The following is a 16001-nucleotide window of genomic DNA, read 5'->3' on the forward strand; positions in this document are numbered from 1 at the left end:
AGAAAGGAGGAAACTGAGAAAGCGAGTCCCACAGTTGATACTCCACTCCGGACTTCTCATTTCTTTCTGCTTCCTCGCCTGGTTCTTACTTTCTTTTTTTTTTTTTTTTTCCCCATTAAAAAATATACTAGTTTCTATTTGTTCATGCATATACACATGTAGATACCACAGCATGAGTGTGGAACTCAGTTGACAACTTTTGGGGGTTGGCTCTCCCCTTCCACCCCTACATGGGTTCCCAGGATCAAACTCATGCCGTCAGACTTATCCAGCAAGTACTGTTACCCGCTGAGGCGTCTCGCTCACCCACCATCTGGTTCTTAGGTGAACAGAGGGCAACCCCAGAGGAGATGGCACTGTATTGTCCACCTGGGCTTCCAGAGACTCTTCTGAAAGGAGAGAATTCCTTCTGTAGGGGATTTGGGGACGAGTCAATTCAGGAGCCATTTGGGGAAAGGGAGGCTGTAGAAGAGACAGGACTGACCAGAATAAATCAGACTGAGACATCTACCTTAGGACACAGGCCATCGCAGCAAAGGCTCTGAAGAGAAAGGAGCGTGGGGAAAATGCTATGGAAATAAAATCATTTAGATACTCTTGCTTGCAGGACAATTGATCAGGAAGGGTCCGAGCATGGAGCAAGGGGAACAAGAGAGAAAGAGGGGGCACGCATGCACCTTAGGCTTCCCTGTAAATAGTAAGAGTGGCCATGCCCCAGTAGGCGGGCTGATACAAGTTCCTGCAGCAGGGAACTCCTTTCCAGGGAGGGTACAGCACGTTTGCAAGCTGGAAGCACAGGGTTACAGGAACAGCCTTGATCTGCTGGAGAGCAGAGCCACTGGCTGTCAGGGCTGTCAGGGCTGGTCGCAGGCTCTGGAAGCCAGGGAGAGGTTTCGGTTTTCACTCCCAGGAATTTGAAAGACAGAAAGAAGTCTGAAGTTTCCAAAGCTAAGGTTGGCTGGTGAGTAAAGAAGAGACTCAGGGACAGGAGTAGCAAACGGGAAGAGAGGGAGCTGTGCCCCAGGCAAGACACACCCACACCCAGGTCTCTAAGATCGAAGTTTGCAGCTGGCAGCAATTTTGACCCTCAGGGCACCACTAGGACGCCTGTCTCTGTCACTAGGAAGTCTGTCCGCTACTTCTTGCGTTTGTTATCTGTGTGGAAGGAATACAGGTGATCCAACTGACTAGCGAGACCAGACACATTGGCTTCTGAGCATCCTCCCATACAGGAATAGCGTGTTCGGGACACAGCAGGCCCGAGTCCTGAGCTGTGGGCAAGTGTTTCTGAGCTAGGAAAGAAGTGATCGCAGGATGACGCTGCTTAGTGGTGGGGAAGCAAACATGACTCATCACGTGACATTCAACTACTCGTGTCGTTAGCATGGCTGTGGAGCGTGTTGTGCCGTGGATCCCAGGAGAGGAGGGTAGGTCTTGCAGAGTTGTGGGTTTCAGGGATGAAATGCGAGACTTCGGTTTGGGAGCAAATGCCTTACCCACTGAGCCATGCAACTGGCTGGGAAAATCCTTTCTGTCAAGTTTTATTTTTATCTGTGTCTGTGTGTATCTCTGTGCCACGCGTGTTCAGATACCCTCGAAGGCTAGAAGTGGGCGCTGGTTCCCCGGAGCTGGAGTTTGGGTGGTACGATCCACCAGCAGCAAAGCCCTCTTAACTGCCGAGCCATCTCTGCAGCCCAAGATGATGAAATGAGCAGAACAACTTAAAACTGAGAGTGACCGTGCATCACTGCCTCGCTGTTCTTTGTCTGGAATTATGAGGTATATGTCACCGACCTGGAGAAGATCATTACTTCTCATAAACATTTGATACAATTTTTGATACACTTTCGTGGTATCTTCTGCTTGCAGTCCTGGTGCGGGGTAGGCAGAGGCAAGAGCATCCCTGGGGCTTGTTCGCTATTCAGCCTAAGTGTCTTAGCAAACTCCAGGCCAGGGATAGGTCCCGTCTCAAAAATAAAACAAAATAACACCCGACATCATCCTCTGGTCCCCACACACAAGCTTACACACGTTCACAAACATGCATACACACGTGTAAACGTGCACATGCACCGATATCTACATAAATAACACAGTCCCTGTGTCCTCTGTGGACAAAGGCAGTATGGGAATTTTCCATGGAAAATGGATCTTTGAAGTGTAGTAGGTCTTTCTTTTTTGTGTCAAGAGTTTCAAAATCAGAGAGCAGCGCCATCGCACAGTGGCAGGTGTTCCCTGATTCCCAAGGCACGCGGTTCCAAGTGGGCGGATCCCTGCAGTAGGAGGCAGAGATTTGAGGCTGTAGTCCAGACCTGCCTTGGCAGGGAGCCCACACTCCGCCCAGTGTTAGAAGATTTGTCTTCCAGCTTCACCTGCTGTGCCTTGAGGTGTGGCTCGCTCCTTAGGTTACCCCAACTCTAACATGGATGACTCTGTAGTCTTCTACATACATAGGCCAAAAACCACACTGTATTAGGGCTGGAAGGTGGAACTCCGAGATTGAACATGTATGAAGTCCTGTGTTAGATCCCCAGCAGCAAAAGCAAACAAAGGAACAAAGAAAAAGCCATTTCCCCCTGTAAAGCACGCGGCTCCTTGGCACTAAGGACGCTCACACGGCTCTGTAGCCACCGCGGGAAAACCACTTTGCAAAGCTGAGACCGTACTTCCTCGTTCCTCTCTTCCCTCAGCCCAAGTCCCCTTGGGTTACTTTCTGTCTCTATGGATTTGGTTCCTCTAGTTACCTCATACAAGAAAGACTGTACCAGGCTTTTACTCTTGGGCCCGCCAACCAGCTCCTAAGTCATGACAGGAAGACTTAATACTAGTTTTGAATGTCCAGCCTTATCTTACGCTTGCTTCTTGCTAGCTCTTGTAACATAACCTGTTAACCTGTTTATTTTCATCTACATTTTGCCTCGGGGCTTTCTACTTTCTTTTCTTTCTGTACATCTTGCTTTGACTGCTTCTCAAGTCTGTCTGTCTGGCTGGCCCCACCCTCACCCTCCTTTTCTTCTGTCTCCTATTTATTCTCTCCGCCCGCAGCCCCACCTACCCCTCTCCTAGCTATGGGCCCTCTGGGCAGCTCTTTATTAGACCAATCAGGTGCCTTAGGCAGGCAAGGCGAACCAAATGCATCTTTACACGGTTAAACAAATAGAGCAGATCTTCTCCACAGTTATCATGCTAGTCCACAGTAGGAGGTCGATGTGTGGCCTTCTGTGACTGCCTCATTGCCCTTATCAGCATGTCCCCTGGGTTGGCATATATTATATGTTGTAGCCTCTGTCAGATCTGTCTTCCTTTTAAAGGCTGTATAATATTCTTTTGTATGATATACCACACTTGCTTGTTCATGGTTTGTTGTTGTTCATACAACAATAGGTCGTAGCTGGCTTTTTTTTTTTTTTGAATATTTCAAGTAATATCACTACAGACAGGGTGAAAATGGAGTGGCTGTATTTTATCAGAGGTTCCCTTAGAGACACGGAAGCCTTTATTGTAGATTTCGGATCCCAGGTCTTAGGAGCTGCGGCCATGTTAGGAGAGACAGAGTTTGTGAGCCCCACTCTGCTACACATCAGCCGCCAGCTGTGGAAGGAGACTTCACCGCTCCAGCTGCACAGGGTTTTGGGAAATGCAAAGTAACAAACACAGAATGGCTGGAAAGGCAAAGCCAGAGGAAAGCAGAAATAACAGCTGGGAAGTTGCTCGAGTCTTCTTCCCAGCTCCTGGCAGGAGGAGGTTAGCCTAGGTTACACAGTGAAGGTCAAGTCAGCCTGGATTGAGACCCCACATCACAAAGGACAAACAAGGGGCTGGAGAGCAGCCCCAGTGCTTCAAAGTCTGTGTCCAGTGGCTCACAACCACCTCTAAGCCCTGCTCCAGGGGATCCAGCACCTGAGGCCTTCGCAGGCCTATACCCACACAGAAATACATAATTTAAAATAAATACCATTTTCTTTCTTTCTTTCTCTCTCTCTTTTTTTTTTTTTTTTTTTTTTTGGTTTTTCGAGACAGGGTTTCTCTGTAGATTTGGAGCCTGTCATGGAACTCGCGCTGTAGACCAGGCTGGCCTCAAACTCACAGGGAACTAAATACCTTTTTAAAAAGCTCAAAGCCAGGCAGTGGTGACACATACGTCCAATCCCAGCACTAAGGAGGCAGAGGCAGGTGCATTCCTTTGAGTTCGAGGCAAGCCTGGTCTATAGAGTTAGTTTCAGGACAGGCTCTGAAGCTATAGAGAAACACTCTCTTGAGAAAAAAAACAAAACAAACAAAAAAGCTCAAAAAACAAAAAAAGTCCAGTCTGGTCCCAAATAGTGTTGTGTATCAGACTTTCCTGGGGAGATGTTCCACATCTGCTCACTCCAAAAGGGAGCCCACAACAGACCAAAGTACAGATCCCACCAAAGCCCAACTTGGTGAACTGTAAGTTTTACTGGGGTTACTTGCAGGAGTGTGTGTGTGTGTGTGTGTGTGTGTGTGAGGTTACTTAGAGGAGCAGAAATGACTGTGTCGCTAAAGCCTACCCCAGCATGGGTGACAGCTCACAAAAGCCGGGAACCTGGAGAACAATGTATAGCCCATAGTCATCTCAAGACATTGGAAAGTATCCATTCTAAGCGGCTCATTAGCCTAAACTCTGACAGCTGGTCTGGTCTCATGGTCTCTGCAGAGTAACTGCTACATCTAAGAGTCTTTGTGGCTTGACTCTTCGGTCTGAGACAGACTCTCAGCTTTTATTGTTTACTGTCAGGGGGTTAGAGTAGGGAGGGGGAACCTGAGGATCTGGTCAGTTTCAGGGACAGTCTGTAGCTCCTTTGAGTTGTTTCTCTTCCTGCTCTGGGAGCTTCCCTGCAGGGTGTTTCATTCTCTAGGAAACTGTGGCACACCAAATAGGTGACATTTAATCGTCTCTATCAGCCTTTCTCCTTAATGTTCCTTTGGTTCCTTTGGTTGTTTCTGAGATAAGACTCTCAAGTAGCCTGCTGGTTCAGCCAGGGTCATTCCTGGACACTCGGGTGAGTTCAAGGCCAGCCTGGGTTACCAGAGACCAAAAAGTTTCTGTATCCTGATAAACCTCTAATCCGAATCAGACCAAAACAAACCGGATTAGAAAAAGCCCAGGTTTAATGGATACCAATGGCTTTCCAGTCCCCCAGAGAAGAGCGGGGAGATGGGACTGGGGAGGAAGACCAGAAAAACCACGTGTTTGTTCTCTGGTGGGGGCAGTTTAAATATTCTGTGGGAGTGATCTTGAGCATCTCTGGGGAGGGGTCATCGTTTGGTGGGCTTTCTCGGGGGTGGAGTCTGGACTGAGGCAACTTCCCAGGGGAGAGGGCTTGAGTTGGACCTTCCACCTGAACGTTCCAGACTCTTTAGATATATGGATGCCAGGGGCTGTGGTGTCAGCTTAACCCAAACATTCCACACTCTTTGGGTGTAGGGGTGCCAGGGGCTGGGGTGACAGAGACCTTGCTTCAAACAGTAACAACAAAACTAAGAAGATGTGTCAAGGTAGCTCGCTGGCAAAGATGGCTCAGTGGGTAAAGGGCTCAGTGTGCAAGCACGAAGACCTGAGTTCAAACCCCAGCTCACATCTAAAAACAAAAGAGAAAGCCAGGTCCAGCCGCATACACCTGTACTCCTGACACAAGGCAGCAGAGGCAGTGGCCAGTGTAGATGAATCGATGAATTTCGATAAAAGATCTCGCCTTAAGAAACAAGGTAGTGAACAACTGAGGATGACCTTTGACCTCCACTTGTGTACGTGTGTGTGTGTGCATGCACGTGCATGCATGTGTGTACATACACACCTTTCAAATTACATCGAGTTACTCTTAATGAGAATTGTGGCATTTGTAAAATCGGGGGGAAATCTGCTTTTTCCTCCAGGGAAGTCACGAAGCAGATGCACAGCCCCCTTTCACAGGAACAAAAAGTTCGTCATATTTTAGACCCGACCTCTTGGCTTCTTCACTCGTGAGATGCAGTCGCAGTGCCTGGCTGTCCTTACCCAGGCTCTGAGAGTGGGTACCATGTTTCCCAGGGGACCTAAATCGCAGCCACCCTGGAAGGGAGAGCCCCTTGGCGTCCTTGTGTTTGCTGTCTGCCAGTCACAGGCTAAGTGCGTGACGCGATCTGGCTTTACCGCCAGACCTTCCACTGCAGGGGAGATACCGCAGTTCCCACTTCATGAGAACGTGGAGGCTCAGAGAAGTTCAGAAACCTGCTGAGTGTCACACAGCCAGGGAGGCTCAGAAGCAGGATTCGAATGAGGTCTGCAGGATAACACAGTCTGGCTCCCGCCTTGTTAGCCAGCCTGCCTGGAATTCAGTTCCCAAGGAAGGCATGGTTCACCAATCCCAGCAGCAATCATTGGCCTTGAGGGACCTTTGGATACTTTCCTGAGAAACAGGAAGTCTTCCTTTTTACCAAAAACGGTGACCATAAAGGCAGCCAGGGCTTGCTCTGTCATGCTCTTGTCCGGCACACTTAATTCACCGAAGATCATCCTGCCAATAGGTCACCCCGCTCTGGTGCCTTCAAAAGGCAATATGGAATTCGTATCCAATTTCAGTGACAATAATTCTTTTTATTTTATTTGTTTGTTTATTTGTTTTTCGAGACAGGGTTTCTCTGTGGCTTTGGAGCCTGTCCTGGAACTAGCTCTTATGGACCAGGCTGGCCTCGAACTCACAGAGATCCTCCTGCCTCTGCCTCCCGAGTGCCGGGATTATTAAGGCATGCGCCACCACCACCCGGCTTGGTGACAATAATTCTAACATTAGTCAAATTAGATTGAGGGAAATAACTTTAATATAACTTTTAATTCCAGGGCAAAGGTCAAACCACCAGAGAGCTCAATGGATCACAATGTCTCGTTAATAAGTAACGGATGACCGAGGTTCTGTAAGAGACTGCCGATGTTGGTTCTCTTAGGCACAGGGCCAGTTGTGTGGCGTGTGTGGGGAGGGGTGCAGGTGAACAAGATGCAGGCCCAGCTTCCAGGCTTTCTTAGCCAGCTTCTGCCCTGTGTGAGGGACCCCAGGAGCCTTTCCGTGGGAACATTCACAGGGCTGCCCAAATGCCACGCTAGACAGAGAACAGAATATTCTATGTGTTTGTAGGACTCTGGCTTCCCTGTGACTTGACTTGGTGAAAAGCAGCGTGTGTGTGTATGAGTGTGTCTGTGGGTATGAGTATCTGTGTGTGTATGAGTGTGTGTGTAGTGTGTCTGTGTGTGTATGAGTGTGTCTGTGTGTGTGTGTGTGTGTGTGTCCCTATGGTGAGACCTGCTGCAGGAGGGGGAGTGGAGGGAGAAGGGTGGGCAGAAGCAGGCACCCTTGCTGTACTCCTGGTGAGAGGTGAGGCAGCTAATGAGAAGCTGGAAGTGATGTTTTGTCTTCTTGAGTCAGAGCCTCACTAATTAGCTTAGGGTAGATTTGAATTTGGGGTCTAAAGCATGAATAATAAAGACCCAGAAAAAGATATTGGGGTTCAACCTGAAGCTCAAAAAGCAAAAGCAGCCAGTCACTAGAGAGCTCGTGCCCCCTTTGAAATCTTCAGACGGAAAGAGTGAGTTCATCCTGACTTACAGTCTTCTCCAGGGCTGGGATTGCTGGCGTGCACCACCACCCGGCCTCTATAGCTACCTAGTGTGGCTGCTGGGACTAAAGGTGTGTGCACCACCACCCGGCCTCTATAGCTACCTAGTGTGGCTGCTGGGATTAAAGGTGTGTGCACCACTGCCTGGCCTGTGTGGTTGACTAGTGTGGCTGCTTTGCACTGACCTTCAGACAAGCTTTATTTATTAAAACACGAAGATTATACCACTATAGGGGTCCAAATTTGACTATCTTCAGAATGCTGGGACTGTATTTCTACTTCCTAAATCTGCTTTTAAAGCTTAAACATGAAAATTGACAATGTCCGACCTTTAGAAGTATACAGCTCAGTGAAGTGCACCAGGCTTTGGGGTAAACACCTTTATCTGCTGAATCATCTTGCTGACCCAAGAGAGATGAGAGATACCGTTATTTTAAAACACTTTTCTATGAGGCTAGAGAAGTAACTTAGCAGTTAGAAGTACTTGTTGCTTTTGTAGAGGACCCGAGTTCTGTTCCCAACACCGCTCCGTGACACACAACAACCTGTAACTCCAGTTCTGGAGTGTATTGGTTCCCGTTGGGTTGCTGCCATAAAACACATGACTCAGGCAACTTGTAGGAGGGGTTTATTCAGGCTTCCGGTTCCAGAGGGAATGGGGGCAGCTGGCAGGCACAATGACTGGAGAAGCAAGCTGAGAGCTCACATCTTAAGCTGCAAGAGGCAGAGAGAGTAGACTCAAAAGGCCAAAAATCTTTAACCTTTCAAAACCCATCCCCAGTGACACACTTCCCCCAGGACAGCCACACCTCCTTCAGCAAGGCCACACTTTTTCCAGTGTGGCCACACTTCTTCCAGCAAGGCCACACCTCCTCCAGCAAGGCCACACCTCCTCCAGTACAGCCACTTTACCTCCAGCATGGCCACACCTCCTCCAGTACAGCCACACCTCCTCCAGCAAGACCACACCTCCTTATACCTCTCCAAAAGGTGTCACCAACTGGAAACCAAGAGTTCAAATACTGGAGAGTATGGGGGCTGGTGTTCTCTCTCTCTCTCTCTCTCTCTCTCTCTCTCTCTCTCTCTCTCTCTCTCTCTCTCTCTCTCTTTCTCCTGAGCCAGGGTTTCTCTGTAGCTATGGAGCCAGAGGCTGGCCTCCAACTCACAGAGATCCACCTGCCTCTGCCTCCCGAGTGCTAGGATTAAAGGTGTGCACCACCACTGCCTGGCTGGGGACCATCTCTTATTCAAACCACCATACAGGTGATCCAATGCTCTCTTCTGACTTTCGTGGGCACCCATACATATAAAATAAAATAACATGGCAAAACACACATACACATAAAAATAAAATAAAATGTGACTTTTAAGTAGAGCAGAACCATGGGCAAGTTGGGGGTGGGGCACGAGAAGGGTAAGGGTGACCACAGGGACCTGGGCTAAGCAGCTGGGAGATGAGAGCTTCCCTTTTCCTAGGTGGGGAGGACAGAGGAGAGAGGGTCTGAGGGAGAGACGATGCTTTGGGACACTTTAAGTTTGAGGTGATGACTAGACACTTCAGTGGAGAGGCACAGTGACAGCTGGACACAGGAGGCTGATTCACAGACAAGGTCAGGGCAGTCCTTGCTGGAGAGATGACATTTAAAGCTTGAAGGCTAGGTGACTTGAGGACCGTGCCTCAGGGAGTTTCCCGTCAACTGCCAAGAACTCTGATGAGCACCCAGGGCAAAGGCTGGTCCCCTGTGAGCCCGTCTTTCCAGGGAAGAGAAGATGCCAAATCTGTGGCTGAGAATTAATTGTGTTGTGGTAGAATGGCCATGCCCTAGCTTTTGACACCCTTTAAACAAGTCATTTGTAATTAAATTAAAAGTCCAAACAAACGCTTCAGGGAGGAGGGGTTCTCAAGCCTAAGGCTTAGAGCAGCTGTTGTCAACCTTCCTAACGCACCCTTTAACACAGATCCTCATCTAGCGACCCCCAGCCATCAAGTTATTTCACTGCTGCTTCATAACTGCAATTCTGCTACTGTTATGAATCATGATATCAATATCCGATATGCAGGATATCCGATATGCGACCCCTGTGGAAAGGTCGTCAGACCCCCAAAGGGGTCAAGACCCACATGTTGAGAACCTCCGGGTTAGATACTGGTTAGGCCGCTGTTCTAGTCAGTGCTTCTGAATGGAAGCTCAGAAGCTGAGGGGTCTGGATTTAAGCATAGAGCCATGCGATCTTGACTGAGTAACCACAAAAAAGGAAGAGTAATAGTAGTCTCGGCGCCACAGGGGACAGTCAGAGAAGACACAGGAAAAGGCTTTGTAAGGTGCCCGTCTCATCTTAAGTATCCAAGGAATGATAAGGCTTACATATACCAACAAACCAGAGGATGGCACCGGTCACATGACTGCCTGCTACTTTTCTGTCCTCATTTTAAAAAGCAGAAAAGCCATTGTTTTAGTTAACCGTATGTTTCAAATATTTTTTTTTAAAGGCCAGGATACAATTGAGAGAGAGAGAGAGAGAGAGAGAGAGAGAGAGAGAGAGAGAGAGAGAGAGATTGAACAAAGGAGCCGTAGCCCAGATCCTGAGGGAGAGAACTCTGCTTTGAAAGAGCCAGGCTGGCTCCTGACGTCAGTTACTGTTTTAACAGACGCCAAGCACCTGCACGGGGTTAATCTGGAGCTCTATTTTTCCTCTGTGCACTATGTTAAAACAAAAATGAAACAAAAGACTTTGGTCCGGCTTTTTGTTTGCCTTCTGTGTTTAAGCGAACAGCCACCCAGTGCTTTCTGGAGCGCTGCAATCCTTTCATGGTCCAGGAAAAAGCAGGCCGCTGACCCAAGCCCAGCCCACACCTGCCACACAGCTGGTGGCCAGATGAGCTTCACCAAGTCTCCTCGGGCTGGAAGCGCCTTAAAAACCTGAGCTAACTCTGGAGGCCCTAAACAGAGCAAGGCAGAGGGCGGGGTGGGGGGAGGAGGCTGAGACTTAATGTACTCAGTTAAATGAAGATAAAGCAAAACATTGCAGGGGCCCAGGGCAATCCTGTGGGGCTCTGTGAGGGTCTGAGGCTAAAATCTCACTCCCAGTCTGGGGTCTGCAGCCTGGAAAAGCAACTTGGCACCCTGTAAGCCAGCCTTAAAGTTCCACATGTTCACTGCGATCGTATCTACCCTGTTTTAAGAAAAGAAACAGTTTGGCAGGCAAGATGGCACCTGCCTATAATCTGGGCACTCAGGAGGCTGAAGCGAGAGGATTGTTAGGTTGGCTCCAGCTGGCTACAAAGAGCCTGTCTCAAAAGACCTCAAACCAAGAGACTGGGGAGATGACCGTGGGAAAGTGCTGCCCAGGTTGTCAGCCTGAGTAGAACAGGGTGGGGGAGCTTGCAAGCCCAGCACCCCCCGTTCTGAGATGGGAGGCAGACTCTGGAGAGTCTCTGGCACTGCGGGCAATTAGCCTGGTGTATGCCGCAGGAAGCAAGAGACCCTACTCCAAAACAAGGTGAATGGCGGGGCAGGCGCCTGCACCCATGGGGGAGCATGCCCATACAAACACATTCCACACGATCAGGCAGTCAGAAATCAAGACATTTACTAAATACATCGGCAAAGGCATCGGGTAGTGGGTTCCAGCAAAGCAAGGACAATTCTGTTACAGGTTTCAGATTTCAGACGCTAGCTGGTCTGAATAGATGGAAGCTATGTGCACAAGTACCTGCACACATATGTTCTCCTCCACACGTACACACACAGGGTAAAGAAGACTAAGTGCTGGGTGGTGGTGGCGCACACCTTTAATGCCAGCACTCGGGAGGCAGAGGCAGGTGGATGGATCTCTGTGAGTTTAAGGCCAGCCTGGTCTACAGAGCGAGTTCCAGGACGCTAGGGCTGTTACACAGGGAAACAAAAGACAAAAACAACAACAAGAGGGGGCTGGAGAGATGGCTGAGTGGTTAAGAGCATTGCCTGCTCTTCCAAAGGTACTGAGTTCAATTCCCAGCAACCACATGGTGGCTCACAACCATCTGTGATAAGGTCTGGTGCCCTCTTCTGGTCTTCAGCATACACACAGATTGACTATTGTATACATAATAAATAATAAATAAATATTAAAAAAAAACAACAACAAGAAAGACTAAGCATAGCAGTGCTTGCCTCAGGGGGCAGAAACCCAATGATCCTTACTCTGGCTTAATAAACACACACACACACACACACACACACACACCGTGTTTAAACAAAACAAAACAGAGTGGTAGGATGGCCAACGTACCTACTACTCATTGCCAGATAAGGTTTTGATGCCAGTACAAGTCAGGTGACTAGCTGAGTGAGTGGCTTACAAGGCTGAGAGCCAAAACCAAACCAAACCAAAAAAACAAAGCAAAACTCAGGCACCAGTCATTTTAGCAAGTTCCAGGACAGTCCAGGCTAGAGACAAGACCTTTCCTCGAAAAATAAAAAGGGGAAACAAACATACAAAACAGGGCGGGAGACAGGGCTCGTTGTGTAATAAAGGCGCTTGCCACCAAGCCTCATGACCTCAGTTTAATCCCCGAAACCCAGATAACGGAGAGAACTTGAATCCTGAATTGCCCTCTGATCTCCTCCACACGTGCATCATGACACACGTGCGCGCCCCACGAGATTCTAAAAAGTCAAAGAAAACAAACAAAAACAGGTTACTGTGATAACACCCGAAAGCAAGCTGCACCTCCGCCAGCGCCCACACCCAATCCGACCCCTCCGCCACGCGGTAATTCGCCAGCTCGCCCGCCGCTTTCTCGCCCTGGCCGGCAGGGGGCGCGCGTGCTCCGCTCGCCCTCCCCTCCCGCGCGCCGAGCGAGGAGGAGGAGGAGGAGGGACGGTCGCCAAAGGAGGCGCGGCCGAGGGTGTGTCAGGTACGGCCCGGCCCGGGGACAGACGCCCACCCGGGAGCGGCCCTCCGGCCCTCCGAGGGCTTCCGAGGGGTCGGTGGCGGGGTGGGGTCACCAATGGGCCGCTCCGCCCGGCTCCGGTGAACCAGCCGCGGGTTCGCGAGGGCGTTGGTGGCCCGACCCCCCGCCCCGCAGGCCGCCGCGATCTCCAGGGGAGGGAGTGTGAGCCGGGAAGGGCAGTCCCGGCGACCAGGGCAGCCCCAGGACTGAACCTGCAGCGGACCGAGAAGAGTCGAGCCCTTGGGATGGGGAAGGAGAGGTCTTCTAGGGATAGGAGAATTCCTCTGCGAAGGACTGGTAGCTAAAGTGGCCGTCACTTGGGTTTCTTCTCATCTACCGTGAGGGAGCTGGGGATGTCCCTGATCGCCTTCTATAGAGCACCCCAGGACGCCCCCTGACCTCCACATGATCTCATTCTTTAACTGGTTTTCTTTAACTTAGTCACTTTATATACACAGTTGGAGACATAAACCAAAGTTACTGTTTGTGTTGGCCAGTTTTATGTTAACTTGACACAGGCGAGAGTCATCTGGGAAGAGGGAAACCGCTACTGAGAACGTGCCTCCCACAAGAAAGGCCCAGGGGGCATGTTCTTAGTGATTGATTTGGTAGGGCCCATAGCATTTGGTTGGTATCATCGCCCCTGGGCAGGTAGGTGGTCCTGGGGTGTAGAAAGCCGGCTGAGTGAGCCAAGGGGAGCACGCCAGTAATCTGAAATTCTCTATGGCGTCTGCTGCAGTTCACGCTGTCGGGTTTCTGTCGTGAGCTTTTGCCTTGATTTCCCTTAGTGATGGTGTGTGACATGAGATCTGTAGGATGGACTAACCCTTTCCACCCCGCGGTCATGCTATTTTATCAGAGCCGTAGAAGTCCTAGCTAAGGCGCTGTCTTAACCGTGTTGAGGCATTTGGTTCAATAGTGATCACTGAATTTGTGCTGTGGTCTATATCTCTGGGACCCTCTTACCGCAAGTCTTCAGTCCCCGTGACCCACACAGCTTCCAGGAACTCCGCATTCGGCGCCTTCTGTGTTTCTAAGAGCCTGACTACTTTGAGGTTCAGTCTCCGAGTAGAATCACGCAAATACAATCTTTTGATGACTGGCTTATTTCACATAATGTCTGCAGGTTTAATCTATATTGTATGACAAGATTTCCTTCCCTTTTTAGTCTAAATAACATAGCCCATTCGAGGTTCAAACCACACTGTGTTTGTCCTTTCAATACAGTAAGGTTTTCTTTAGGGCAGTGTTGGGAATTTTATCCAGGGCTTTGCATAGTGATCTACTACTGAGCTACAGCCTCAACCCAGTACATATACTTATTAACAGAATACCCTTTATTAATTCTTTGGTAATTTTATACATGTAAATAATACACCTCAAACATATTCACTGCCAGCCCCCGTCCCCCCAGGTGCCCAGAGCACATCTCCCACCCACTTCCTCTGGTCTGTCTCTCTGGGTTTGACCTTGTCCAGGTCACCGTCGCTTCTGTGAGTCCTCAAGGGCAGTAACAGTCACCAAGTCATGTCCAGAAGACAGCGTTCCCTGCTCCTTCCATCCGTACCCTGCCTCTTAATACTGTTTCTTACCTCTCTTCAGTGATGCTCCCTGAGCCTTGGCGTGTGTGTGTGTGTGTGTGTGTGAGAGAGAGAGAGAGAGAGAGAGAGAGAAAGAGAGAGAGAGAGAGAGAGAGGTGAGAGACTGCCTGAGGGCTGGGAACTCAGCACTTTAACCAGTTATAAGTTGAGTGTGTGTTAACTTCTGACCACTGCAGAGAGAAGCTCCGGCCAAGGTTGAGGGCAGCGCCGGTCTATGGAACTAGTGTGTTCGCTGGCTGATTGTGGCCTACTACACATAAAGAAAACTATGTTCGCTTTAATACAGACATAGCACAGCTTGCTAGCAGCACACACTGAATGTACTAGACAGTCAGCAGCCATGTTTGTGGAACAGCGCTACCCATCCCCCTGAACTTCCGAACCAAGGGCAACCACCTCTCCTTTAGAAGCGATACTTCCTCCTCGTCCCTGCTACACAAATAGAGTTATCACGGGGCTACATCCCTAACCTACCACCTTCTCTGATTTCTAACAGTATAGCATGTGTAGGTGGTGTGTGTGTGTGTGTGTGTGTGTGTGTATAGCACAAGGTCACAGGACAGCCTCAAGTGACGGCACTCAGGCACCTTCTCTCATGGACCTTGCCACTATACCTAGCTATCTCAGTCTTTCTATTGCCAGAGTTACAGGTGTACATTACTGTGCCTTTTTCTCAATTTTAATTTTTATTTATGTGTATGTGTGTGCCTGCTTGTCTACATGTGTGCCCTGTGCTTTCAGAAGCCCAAGGAGGCCAGCAGCGGGCGTCCCATCCCCTGGAACTGGGGTTACGGGTGGTTGTGAGCACGAAATGGGTGTTGGGAAGTGAACCCACTGCTTCTGCAAGAACCCCAAGTGCTGTGCCCCTGAGCCCCTTCTTTAGCGCCTCCTTTCCATTTGCTCATGCGCTGACCCAGCTGAGCCTCCCCACAGCCCTGCTGTACCGTTTGAAGCTTAACTTTGGGCTTGTTCTAGGTACTGTTCTCAAAATCACACACATGCACACGTACACGTACATGCACACACACACACACACACACACACACACACGCATCAGACGTGGCTCCCTCTCTGACACTTATAAACAGTTTTGCACGTCCTCGCCCTGGAGTGGCTCGGATGAGCTGCTTCACAACTTTAATGCCGAATGAAGCATGTGGTCTTCCCTCCTGTGTGCTAAGTCCCAAGCCTCTGGAGCCCCATGCGAAGCTTCTCACAGTCTGGTTCAAGTTGCTAAGGATGCAGTGTCTCCCCTGACGGGATGACTCTGCACCCAAGCCTCTGTTTATCGGTACCGTGAGCTCAGATAAACAAGGCATGACCTCAGCCCTTGAACATACAGTCCACTGCAGAAAGTGCACTGTCATGCGGGCTGTGTGGTCAGGAAGGTGGAGGGGCAGCCGCAGCCTGGGGAGAAGGGCAGAGGAGTACATTTCGGTGCTTCGCAGTCGGCGTGTGTTTCTGCTATAACACGTCCCATTCTTTCTTAATTAGCCTGTAAAAATTCCTCCTGCTGGAGTTTGAAGGCGAGGAATGTATCTCCGTCATTCTTGTAACTCCCACAGCCGTTGGCCCAGGGCCTTACAGGTGGGCAAAGGCATCCGTCTGCTCCACTTGCCCGCAGAAGGGCACTTTCGAGCGTGGAGCCTTGGGAACGCTGGCGCAGTTAACACTGACCAGCTTCCCAGCAAGGTGGGGACCGGTATGTCTCAAAGACGGCCTCAAGACCACTTGCAAAAGTTAGTTACACGTGAGCTGGGAATGTTACCCACTCTCTTTCCTGAACCTGTTAACTGGGTCTCAGACACTGGGCCAGGAAGCGGGGGGGGGGGGGGGGGGGGGGGGGGGGGGGG

The 16001-nt window shown here is 49.9% G+C and overlaps 1 protein-coding gene across 2 annotated transcripts in view; it reads left to right on the top strand.

Annotated features, from left to right (window-relative positions):
- LOC126503737 (SH3 domain-binding protein 1) overlaps window positions 1-16001 on the top strand; it is a 54737-nt gene that overhangs the window by 17012 nt on the left and 21724 nt on the right. The window contains exon 3 of one of the 2 annotated variants that reach the window (XR_007592371.1): window positions 1589-1690. The exons of the other annotated variant lie outside the window; for it this stretch is intronic. The gene's annotated coding sequence lies outside the window, so the exon portion shown is untranslated. Of the gene's footprint in view, window positions 1-1588; window positions 1691-16001 lie in introns of those variants that run through there. 2 annotated transcript variants of the gene reach the window in all.

Source organism: Alexandromys fortis, unplaced genomic scaffold, assembly GCF_014885135.2.
Source record: "Alexandromys fortis isolate MF-2015 unplaced genomic scaffold, M_Fortis_MF-2015_v1.1 scaffold_50, whole genome shotgun sequence".
Lineage (NCBI taxonomy): Eukaryota > Metazoa > Chordata > Mammalia > Rodentia > Cricetidae > Alexandromys > Alexandromys fortis.